Source organism: Pantherophis guttatus, chromosome 1 (genome assembly GCF_059756535.1).
Source record: "Pantherophis guttatus breed Tessera chromosome 1, ASM5975653v1, whole genome shotgun sequence".
Classification (NCBI taxonomy): Eukaryota; Metazoa; Chordata; class Lepidosauria; order Squamata; family Colubridae; genus Pantherophis; species Pantherophis guttatus.
Genome location: NC_142063.1, coordinates 54,026,401 through 54,038,756, shown reverse-complemented (window position 1 = coordinate 54,038,756; position 12,356 = coordinate 54,026,401).

The following is a 12,356-nucleotide window of genomic DNA, read 5'->3' as shown; positions in this document are numbered from 1 at the left end:
AAGAGTCTCTGGACAGAATCTTTCCATATATTATTCAGTTACAGGTTTGTCTATTTAACAAGGAACTGCAAAATCAAGATACCTTGTAAAATATGCTAGTGTAATGGATGTGCTTAAAACGCATTATATTTTTAAGTGTGCACAAATATTTGGCTTAAATCTTAAAATAAATTCACTGAGGCCATCATTGTCATTAAATGCATTTGCAATGATATTGGAAATCAACCAGCCTTCCTCAGTCTAAAATCCCAAGATGCAGTCTAATATAAGGTCCCCAGCCCCCAAGCATAGCCTGGTACCAGGCTGTGGCACGTTCAGAACACAGCAAGCAGTGGGTGTACACGCACAGCACCACTTTCACAAGTGGCAGCGGGCACATGTGAAGCTCCATTTGTGCGAGCAGTGGCCCAGGAATCAAGGCTCACTTCAGAACACACACCAAAATAATAACAAGGAAAATAGAGCGGCTATCCCAGTCTTCACCTAGCAGCTTAAAATGTAGCATGCTGGTCAGATGTGGGCTCTGTTAGAAGCACTGTGGAAAAATTTGATCCAAGAATTTCTGCAAGCAAAAGACCTATATGGTGTTCAAAGTGTATCCTAGGAGGAACGGTCAGCATCAAGGCAGCTTTGTATAATCTTTCTTCCATGAAAAATGATGTGATTCATCTGTTGGGATGTGATGTTATAATTTGCCACATGTTTAATATAAGAACCTCCTTTGTGGCACACCAATTCCAACAACATGAATGAGGACTGTAGGTGAAAAATAGATTTTCACAGAAATAAATTCAAGTGGTATTGGAAATCAAAATAAATATTTCTTGGAACAGGAGGAAAATTATGGGAAGTCTAGGTTTCAATGAGCAACTTAGTGTGTTATAAGTTCATCCCTATGTTCATCCCGATGAATGAAAACTTAGAAATAAATCCCATTCAAAATAATGAAGCTTTTACTGCAGAAGGAGCAGGTAAGAATGATCTGAAATGCTATACCCATGATGGGGAACCTATGGCACGCGTGCCACAGGTGGCACACAGCGGCCTCTCTGTGGGTGTGCGAGCTGTTGCCCCTGTTCAGCTCTGCCGTGCATGTGCGCGCGCTTCCCACCAGCCAGCTGGTTGTCGTGTCTCTGCCGCGCACGTGTGGGGGGGCGGGGCTCATGCAGGAGGCATACGCGCATGTGCGGGGCGCCTGCAGGGGGCTGCACACCTATGTGCAGGGGGCGGGGGTGGGGTGCATTCAGGGGGTACGCGTGTATGCACGGGGGTGGGGTAGAGATGTGGGGCCATGCACGCATTACATTTGGGGGGGGTGCTTGCGCTTCAGACACTCAGTCTAAAAAAGGTTAGCCATCACTGTACTATACCATGAAATATTGGGGCTACCTTGTATTATTCATTCCTAATTATGTTATGAGACTTAGCACTTGTGATAACTTGCATAGTACGAAATGCATGAAATACGAGATTTATATTCAGCTCCCTATAAAACAAGAAGACATCTTTGCATATAATAGAAAGGATATCTTGGAAACAGATAGCAGCCCTGCATGACCAGCCACATAAATCCTAAACTCTATTTTATGCCAGAACTCCAACTAGGATATACCAACAGCTCAAAAGACATTTTGTATTTGTCCGCTGCAAGTTTTGACTCCATCAGCGTGTGGGTTGAATTGAGTCAGATTATAAACAATACTTTTCAAAAAGCTGCTAAACCAGAATGATTCTTGACAAAACACCCGGCCATTGCTCAGAGAGTGCCGCACCATGGAGAAGACTTCAGAATAAACATATGAAGAGGAGTGCTGAACAGATGGGAAATAAAAGCAGTCAAGGAAATCTAAACTATCCTATGTTTTTAATTATGATTTGCATAACTATGATTCGTTGTGATTAGAGTCCAACTGATATGGAATCATTTTTAAAATTATTTTAAGTTTGGGGCAGATTCTTAGTAAAGGAGAACAGACCTAATTTTTCCATGACAGATGAAGAATTTTCCATTTCACTGCTTCATTGCAGGAAGTCTCTCCTTTTCTGCTATGTAGCCCAGGTGAATTTCTGACATAGAGTTTGGATTTTACGGAGTGGCCATGCAGAACTGCTAAGTGTTTCCAAGCTGTTTCCCTTCTATTACATGAAAGTATGTTGTTCTTGTTTCAAAGGGAGCCAAAAATAAAGCTCATGTTACATCTGTTTCCTAGTAGGCAAGTCATCACCAGAACTCGGTCTCATAACATACTATTATTAGGCAGGAATAACAAAAGGTATGTTGGAAGAAAAACCCATCTGGTTCAGTTCCAAGCTGGTAGAAAGATGCTGGAAACAACATGGAGGCTGATTGGAAAGAAAGTTTATCGATGAACAGAACCACATACAAAGACAGCGTACAGTTCTGGGTCAGCCGAACAACTAGCTGAGTGAGAGGAAGGGCTCTTATATGGTTCTGTGTTTTTGAAGTTTGGGATTTGTGCAATATACGAGCTTTGTGTTTCTAAAGACGGTGTTGGGCAATTCCCATTGTGGCTGATGGCTTATGTCCTGTGCTGGATTTTGGGTGAGGGGCTGCTTGTTATAATCTTATGACACAGCTGTTGTTAGCTGTCAAACTTTGCTGTAACGGGTTTTGAAATATCCTCTTTCTTTCTTTCTTTCTTTCTTTCTTTCTTTCTTTCTTTCTTTTCTTTTCTTTTCTTTTCTTTTCTTTTCTTTTCTTTCTTTCTTCTTTTTGATGAACAGAAAGGAATCTTGTAGGAGCAGACCACCTCTGAGTTTATTTTCAAAACACTCAAGCAGTTCTTGAAATTCTTAAAGACAGGGCATTTGAACTGCATGACTGCTGCCAGCAGCCAGCGATGGAGGATCCTGTGTTAAATCTGCAAAACACTAAAAGAGAAGCCACTGAATCTCAAGGCAAGTTGAAGAGCCTCTTCAGGAAAGGGTAAAAGGAAGGAGAGAGCAACTGAGCCAAGTTGGCTTCCTCTTTCAATAAGCTCCTTATCTCCTCAAGTGCTGGCATCTGCTGTGGGCTATTAAGAAAGACTGGGGGCTGCTTTCTGCCTCTAAGAACATGTTTCTCCATTTCTTCTTTATAATATTCTGCCTCTTTAATATCCCCCAAAATATTTCATTCTTCTAGGAGTGGGTTCAGGAAGCATCAATAACTCAGCAAATCCCTGGACAAAGTATGTAACAGTTGTAAGAAAGGTGGATCCAGTGCAAGAGGACTCAAACTAGAGGTATAATTAAGTTTTTGTACAAATGTATGGCATGTTGGTAGAATATTCAAGAGCTGAAAAGTCAGCCAAATGATCTCATAGCGGGAATAACTATATTACACAGAGAGATTCTATACTAGTAATGTAGAGCTGCCACATCCTGCTCTGAAGCCATTGACAAATCTCCACAGGATAAAAACACTACTTTAAAAGAAAACAGCTAAATATGAAGTTAAACTGCCTCTTGTGCTACGTTGTAATCCATTTAAGCTGAGTCTTTTACAGTGGTGGGTTTCAAAATTTTTTACTACCGGTTCTGTGGGTGTGGCTTGGTGGGCATGGCATGGCTTGGTGGGTGTGGCTTGGTGGGTGTGGCAGAGGAAGGATATTGTAAAATCTCCATTTCCTCCTGATCAGCTGGGACTCAGGAGGCAGAGAATAGATGGGGGCAGGGCCAGTCAGAATTTTTACTACTGGTTCTCCAAACTACTCAAAATTTCCACTACCGGTTCTCCAGAACTGGTCAGAACCTGCTGAAACCCACCTCTGGTCTTTTTTTTTTTTTTTTTTTTTTTTTTTAAATTTGATTTATATGCCGCCCTTCTCCGGAGACTCAGGGCGGCTTACAGTGCGTTAAGCAATAGCCTTCATACTTTTGTATATTTATACAAAGTCAGCTTATTGCCCCCACAAACTGGGTCCTCATTTAACCTACCTTAGAAAGGATGGAAGGCTGAGTCAACCTTGAGCCTTGGAGAGATTCGAACCAGCAGTAAATTGCAGGCAGCTGTGTTAATAACAGGGTGCTTTAAACCACTGTAGTACCAAGGCTCTTTTAGCTCAAGTTTGTTAATTTATCTTAGTTTCACACTATGGTGATTACAAAGAGGGAGGGGAGCCCACATTAATGGGAGAGGTAACCTATTTTAATAGGGGGAATACCTGCATTTGCAATCTTTAACAATAATTAAAGAGTGTTTTTTGTTTAAATCCAGAGGAGTCTTTGTAGCTTGGGGTCTTGTTAAACAAATTTGGCATTTTTCAAAATAGTAGCTGTTTGGTGTGATGACCACTAGATGTCAATGCAGCCCCAGGATTGAAAGAAATCTGGTTTATCTTCTACATATCTTGTCTTCCTAGAAAGAGATTTGTGGGAAAGGCCAAAAATAATTTACTGTGAAAATCTGCTGAAACAACTTCTCCTCTTTTTTTTTTGACATTTATTTTATTAAATCATTTTCTTCACTTTACATCACAATTTCCATCTTTACAACACTCCTGTTCGCGGTGTACATTCATATTATATATGCTACTATGTATACAATATGTAGTGAAACAACTTCTCCTTATTGGGGACAGTTGATTACAGTATGCTGGTCCATCTTTTTCTCTCTACATGTTGTCATTTGAATTGCAATTGCTTTCATAACAAAGAAAGTTAAGCTTCTGAAAACCATAGAATCATCATAGAATCATAGAGCTGGAAGAGACCTTGGAGGCAGGGGTGGGTTCTACTTACCTTTACTACTGGTTCGCAATGGGATCGTGTGCGCATGCTCGCTTGCTCGTGCACGCACCTTGCTTCTGCGCATGCACAGAAGCTTCTACGCATACGCAGTTCGCTTTTGATGACATCAGGGTCAGTGGGCGGAGCCTCCCACCATTTTTACTACCAGTTCTATAGAACCGATCCGAACTGGGGGCAACCCACCACTGCTTGGAGGTCTTCTAGTCCAACTTCCTGTCCTATGCAGGAGTACTTATTCTATTCCAGACTTGAAGCTGCCAGTCACCCACCCAAGCTGGGGTAGCGATTAAAGTGCCAGGTTAGAAACTGGAGACTCAGTTTTAGTTTTGGCCACAGGCACAAAAGATCCTGGAATCACCCCCTCTTGGCCCTTGGAAGAAAGCAATGGCAAACCACTTCCAAATCTCGCTAAGAAAACTGTCAAGAACTTGTCCAGCCAGTTGCCAAAAGTCAACAGTGACTTGAAGGCACTCCAAAACACAAACAAAAAAAACCCTCCCACCCAGGCAAACAAAAAAAATCACCCATCCAAACGTTATTGAGAACATGGTACAGACTGTAGTTAGGATATACCTTTTATTTCAAGGAAGTATGATGAGTGTTTTGAATCTCTTGTTCTCTCTTGCTTTGGTGAAGTGGAAAAGAGTTGATGAACTGTAAGCAAAACAATATAGAGGGCTACAACATGGGGCTGTGGGGAGAGGTCCTCCCTCCCTTCCTGGGCACATTAGGAGTCAGGTGGCTTTCTGTGTTGTTCTCATAAACAGGAATGGCACTTGTGTCGTCTCCAGTTGCACAGATGGAAGAAGAAAAACGTCTCGGAGGGCAACTTCCGTCTCTTGCCTCTTCACCCGCAGTTGGTGTTTTCAGAGAAATTTGAAGTGCATATATTCACAGAGAGAGCAGAGCGAAGGAACAGTTTTCAAGTTGCCTTGCCAAAGCAACAGAAGGAAGGGAGTGGGAGATGAAGAAAGAAGATGAAAGGCAGCAGAATTTAGCCCCAAATGGAGATGAAAGCTGGGTGGGGTGGGGGTGGGGGGGACTTTCTCAGTGGCTCTTCCATATGGTAAACCCATGTTTAAAACAAGTCTGGCACTCCTTAGGAAGAATACAGAATCTGCATATATATAGGAAGCCCATGTCATGCCAGACTGGTATTTTCTGAAATAGTTGCAGGCAGATGCATCCACAAATGTTTCCTATAGTGGCCAAGACAAATAACCTTGGAGGGATATGCCTTGCGACCTGCAAGCAATCTGGAGAATCCAGTTGGAGCAGATCCCAGCCCTGGATCTGTGTCATCAGCCACATCCTGCTCTGAAGCCATTGACAAATCTCCATAGAGGGAAAACACTACCTTAAAAGAAAACAGTTAAATATGAAGTTAAACTGCCTCTTTTGGGGACTATGGATAAACAAAGTTCGGCATCATGAAGCTATGTCTTCTAGAAAGGTTGGTGCAGAGGTTGTATTCATCCAGTTCGCACCGGTTTGCCTGAACTGGTAGTGGAGATTGCGGGTGGCCCCGCCCCCCCCACCTTCCCTGCCCTGGCGCTATGTCATCCTATTTAGCCACGTTTTTGAGGCCATGGGCATGCGCAGAAGGCACAGACACGAGTAAAGTGCATGCGCAAAAGGCGGGGGCACGTATGGAAGATGCGCATGCGCTCACGGGGCGAACCGGTTGTAACAATATCTGAAACCCACCTCTGGGTTGGTGGGACATCTTCATGCCAGAGTAGACAGGATGGGCTTCAGAAATGCATGTGAATTCTGAGGTCTAATAGATCAAATTAGAAATTGTTCTGAATATTTATGAAAAGCAGCTCATGCTTTTTTCTTTTTTTTTTGCTAAGTTATCGTAGTCTTTCTATTATGAATGAAGGGGAATATATGTCTCCCAGGATGGTGTTGCAGGATCCAATCTGGGTCAGTCACCAGGACCAGAGATTTTGTCTTCCCAGCTTTCAGAGTCGTGCTGGAGCCCATCTTTAGGGAACTTGTCTCTAGCAATGTGTGTGCTGCCACACTCTGTCTAGCTGAGTGTGTGTGCAAGCTACCACACAGAGAACAGCACATACTCTGCAAAAGAGAAGTTTCCTGAAGATGGGCTCCTGCATGAGTCCGAAAACCTGGAAGACAAAAGCTCTGGTCCTGGTGACCGACCCAGATTGGATCCTGCAGTCTTTCTATTCTTGTAAAAAAATACTTGGTGAAAGATATTTGTGTAAATGCAGAGTAATTCTTAAAGATTTAGAGCTTGCTGAACAGAGATACTGTTTGAACAGAATCACAGAATCAGGTTGATTCATCTTAGATTTCCTCATCAATTTGGAAAAGACCATTTAGGGCAGTGATGGCTAACCTTTTCCAGATGGAGTGCCCAAAGCGTGTGTGTTCACGAATGCGTGTGCATGTTGTGACCCAGGCCCAAGTAAGTAGTAGGAAAATCAGTCAGTGAAAAAACAAACAAACTTTATTCGAACAGCTGAGAATTACTTCATTCCCAACATCGTTCAACTAAATTAAAGCAAATTCCTCCCAACACAAATTCCTCAGTCCTATCACAAACCTTGTCCAATTAGGCAAACTGCCAACGGCCTTTCTTGGCAAACGTTCTGAAGTCACAGATACAAAAATAAATACAAGACGTAGACAAAGAAGAAGACGAAGCTACCAACGTTGTTTTCTGGCAAAGCCCAAATGCCATTGCTGGTCTGTTTTAAGCCTTATGGGAGGGGCCAATCAGCTCTTGGCCCTACTCCTGAGTTGTCCTCTTTGCTTGAGCTGCTCTTGCCTTCTGGCAGCTCTTCTCATGTGTGCATTAGGAACAGGCTCCTCCTGTTCCTCTGCCTCACTCCTATCAGTCTCTGGAGGCTCTGGAGTCCGCACCTCACTCCCTGATGCCCCTGGCCCCATCTCTGCCTCTGACACAGAGCCCTCATCCGGGCCTTCCCAAGCCTCCAGGACTGGCCCATGTTCTTCCTCAGCCTCATTGCTGTCCGACTCCGCTGCCAGCTCCGCCGGCTACTGGCGGACCACAACAGTGCATGCACCCAAACCCCCAAAATAAAATGTATGCATGCCCCCCCACATGTGCCCCACCCCCCATGTGCCCCCCATGCACCCCGCCCCTCTGCATGCACCCCACCTCCCCACACAAGTGCGGCAGAGACCCAAAGACCAGCTGGCTGGTGAGAGGCGCGCGCGCACATGCACAGCACAACTGAGCTGGAGCGACGGCTCGTGTGCCCACAGAGAGGGTGCTATGTACTACCTCTGGCACATGTGCCATAGGTTCGCCATCATGGATTTAGGGCATGCGCAGAAATACTGAATTGTCCAAACTGACTCAGGCATCCACTTCAGTAATTTAATTTTTCCAGAGATTCAGTCAAATCACTATCAATTTTAAACTCCAGACCAAATCTGGTGCCTTTCCTTTCTGCTTCTAGTCACATATAAACAGGCAAGTACCACCTTAGCTTTATAACCTTGGCTTTCATTAATCTTTCTTACACTTCATCAAATCATAGGTCGAACACGAGCACTTATTCCTTATTTAATGCCTCCCTTGCTTGTTGCTGTATCCTCCAGTAAATTAAAATGTTCTATGTCAATCTACGTAAAAAGTATTTTATAGCTACTTATTGAACTCAAAGCTGTAGGCATATTCCTACAAAATGGATTCGGCAGAGGGAGAAAATGGGGGTGGGAGGTGGGGGAGGTAGGATAAAAAGCTACAATGCTTCAAGAAATTCTTGGCTATCCGGTATGTGTGAGAAATTAGTTTAGTTTGTGTACAAATGCACAACCATGTGTTTGCAATTTTGTCTACATCTGGAAAGCAAGACTCAGTTTATCCATCATCTGTTTATTGCATGTTTATTGTTCCATCCTTTGAAATAACATCCGATAAAAAGGTAGAAGGATCAAACATTGAATCCATTACTGTAATTCTTGGATGTTAATGGTTGACGTTTTTGTGAAATATTGGGGGGTGGGGTGTTGTTATTCCTTCAATGTGCTCACCATATGGAAATGGTAATTAATTCAGTCACTGGAATGAGACGCGCTAATCTTATCACAGGGCTGAATAGTGTCAAATAATAGATGTGGCCTGGATCTCATACTGCAGTAAGAAGGAATCCGATTGAAAAGCAGTCACAGGAAATGTGTCACAGGAAATCCAGCTACTTACAAATAAGTCATCAGCATCACAGTCTAGTGCTATGATTGTGATGACTTTCAGTGGTCGCTGATGCCTAGAGATGAAATCTGATTTTGGGTAAGGCCCAGGAATTTGTTCCAGGACCCGTTATAATAACAAAGAAAACTGAATCTTAATGAGCCAAATAATTAGTTTATGCAGTTCAGCATTGAAATTGCTACACCAATAGTTTTTTCACTTGCTAATCATTCTTAGCTCACCTCAGAATCAACCCTCTTTATAATTAACTTCTAGAATTAAGATCCTAGGCTTAGAAGAACTTAGGCTAGGTCTATTATAGGAATGTCCCCCATTCCCAGTTTATTTTTCCTAAGATCAGGGAAAGCTCCAGGGAGATGCTATATTCTCTCAGAACTGTTGGAAGCTAATATACAAAGGTAGATCCTACATGTGCAGCTTTCTATGACACAAATATACCTCAAGACTGGTGTGCAATCAATATAGTTTTTTTTACCAAAAGTGGGGGAGGGGAGGGAACTGACTCTGTCAATTAGAGGATAATCTGAATGTCCTAAGCAAACTTTATATGAAATACCCTCATTGAAATGTCCTAGATTTCTGCAAGAATGCTGTCTCCAATAGACAGGATTCTAGACGAGCCAAGAAACAATAAATTAATGCCTGATGGCAACCCCCTTGGCAGTAGATATACCAGGTTTACCAGAGGCATTCTTTATTATAATCTTTGTAATACTTCAATCTAAATTCACTACCATTCCCAGAGAAATTTGGAAGAAACTTGTATCTTCATTCTCATCACCTGATAGATACCGTATTTTTCAGTGTATAAGACGCACCGGAGTATAAGACGCACCTTAATTTTGGGAGAGGAAAACAAGGAAAAAAGTATTCTACCTCTGCCTACCAGCATTTAAGATGGCGCCTTCAAGGTGAGGCGCGGGCGGGGCGACTGCCCGGGGCCTTGCGGGGCGCTGCTGCTGGGAAAGGAGTGTCCCAGCAGGGCCCAGGAGACGTCCTCCCCCGGATCCTCGACCCGGCTGGCTCCTCAGCTCGCTCGAGCTGCTGAGGCCGCGGCTCCAAGGCCGAAGGTGAGCTCTGCATTGCCCGAAGGCACCCAGGAGCCTGGCCTATGCCGAAGCAAAGCCCGGCTGAGCACTGGAGGGGTTGGGGCCGGGAGCCGGTCTGCATTGGGGCTCAACCTGAAGGCCTTTGCCAGTCCACAACAGGCAGGCGCCTGTTCCCTTTGGTTCCCTGCCACCTGAAAGTGCTTTAAAGCCTGAAAATGGCTGAAGGGTGGGGGCTGGCGGGTGGGCGGGGCTACATTTGGTGTATAAGATGCACCCAGATTTTCACCTCCTTTTTGGGGGTAAAAAGGTGCGTCTTATACACCGAAAAATACGGTAGTTGCTTTTTCAATGACTATATGAGATGTATTGTGTCACCCATCAATCTGAGGGAGTGTGTCCTGACATTTGTCAGGATCCTGCCAATACAAAGAGGTGTGTGTATGTCCCCCTTCCATTTAATTTCTCTAGAAAATAACTGGCTTTAAAAAATCTTTAATCTGAACCTCATTGCTCATATTGGCTTACAACCCCACTGAGTTTTAATACAGGCAGATGGCATAGGTATGCTACCAATATTTCTTGTCAGAATGAGGAGAGTTCTGCTGGAGCTTGCCCTTTCTTGTAGCCAACCCTAAATGTCTATGGAGATTCTCAGTCATCCAGGTCATGGTTTCCCAAAAGTGCTTTTTCAAAAGGCAACTAGACTTTCTTTGTTATTCTTTGAAGATGTTTTGCTTCTCAATCAAGAAGCTTTATCAGCTCTGAAGAAAGCTGAAGAAGCTTCTTGAATGAGAAGTGAAACTAGTGGTGAGTTGCCCCCAGTTCGCACCAGTTCTATAGAACCGGTAGTAAAACCGGCGGGAGGCTCTTCCCACTGACTCTGATGTCATCAAAATGCTTCTGCGTATGCACAGAAGCTTCTGTGCTTGTGCAGAAGAGCATGTGTGTGCGCAAGCAAAGCAAGCGCACGTGCGCGGCCACACTGCGAACCGGTAGTAAAGATAAATAGAACCCACCCCTGAGTGAAACATTCACTGAGTGCATGCGCAGAAGCGTTTTGATGACGTTGGGGTCAGTGGGCGGAGCCTCCCACCGGTTTTACTACTGGTTCTATAGAACCAGTGCGAACCGGGGGCAACCCACCACTGAGTGAAATGCCTTCAAAGAAAAACAAGAAGGTCCAGTTGTCTCTTGAAAAAGCACCTTTGGGACAACCAACCCTAACTTTTTAAAAAAAAAGTTCTTTGATTTTTAAAATAAAGCAAAAAGCAAAAATAAAAACACCCTTATATGTCTGTCTGTCAAATGGATGAACATTTTTCTGGAGAACCAGTAATATTATTATATAAACAATTGAAAGTGGCTTTCTAAATTACATAATCCTTGAAGACATGGTCTATAGAGAATACCCAGAGAAGGGCAGCAACGATCTATAGATTCATCTATAGAAAAAGTGGCTTCTGTGTTCCAGCAACCTTTATAGTACATAAAGCAAAATTGTATTTGGGCTTTTTGCATAAGGTCCATTCGTGCAGCTCCACTGAAGGAATTGGAATCTTTAAAATGTAAGTTAGAGTAACATAATCCGAATGTTTATGCTATGTTCATGCAGTGATCACATTTGTTCCAAAGGCCTGTGGATTTGTTATGATAGCTGTGGGGCATCAGTGTTTAATTCACAGTGGGGTTAACATTTATTTATGTATCAGCCATCAATTGGCTTGTTAATTCTGGAAAGTAACTCTACATCTACTTGGATAGAAACTCAAACAGATAAGGTGAAGAAATGCAACAGATGTGTCCATCATGAGATACACCTTCCATCTACAAGAGGTCAAAGCAGCATAGCACTCAAGGTGCCTTGAGTAAGTATGCAGACTTACTCAAGTACTAGATTCCAATGGGGTCCCTCCACCCACTGAGGGTACTTCAAGAATCACCCTTTGGGGGCTAGAAACAGAGTGCCTTGATCCGAATCAGGTTGTCAGGAGTGCCACTCAGTAGTGCTTTGGACTATTGCAGGATTTGTTGCTATGTGCAAAGACTATGGAGAACCAGGGATGGGTTCTAAATTTTTTTACTACTGGTTCTGTGGGCGTGGCTTATTTTGTGGGTGTGGCTTGGAGGTCATGTGACTAGGTGGGCGTGGCTAGCTGGGCAGAGTCATTTCTGGAAGGTTCTCGCACTTACAACCCGACTCATTTGTTTGCTTTTAACACTGATCAGCTGTAGCACGGCCCTTTGAAGCCCCGCGGCAAGAGTTTAAACAGTTTTTTTCCCTCTAGTCATCAGCTAGGACTCAGGAGGCAGCAATAGATTGGGGGTGGGACCAAATAAAAGGTAAG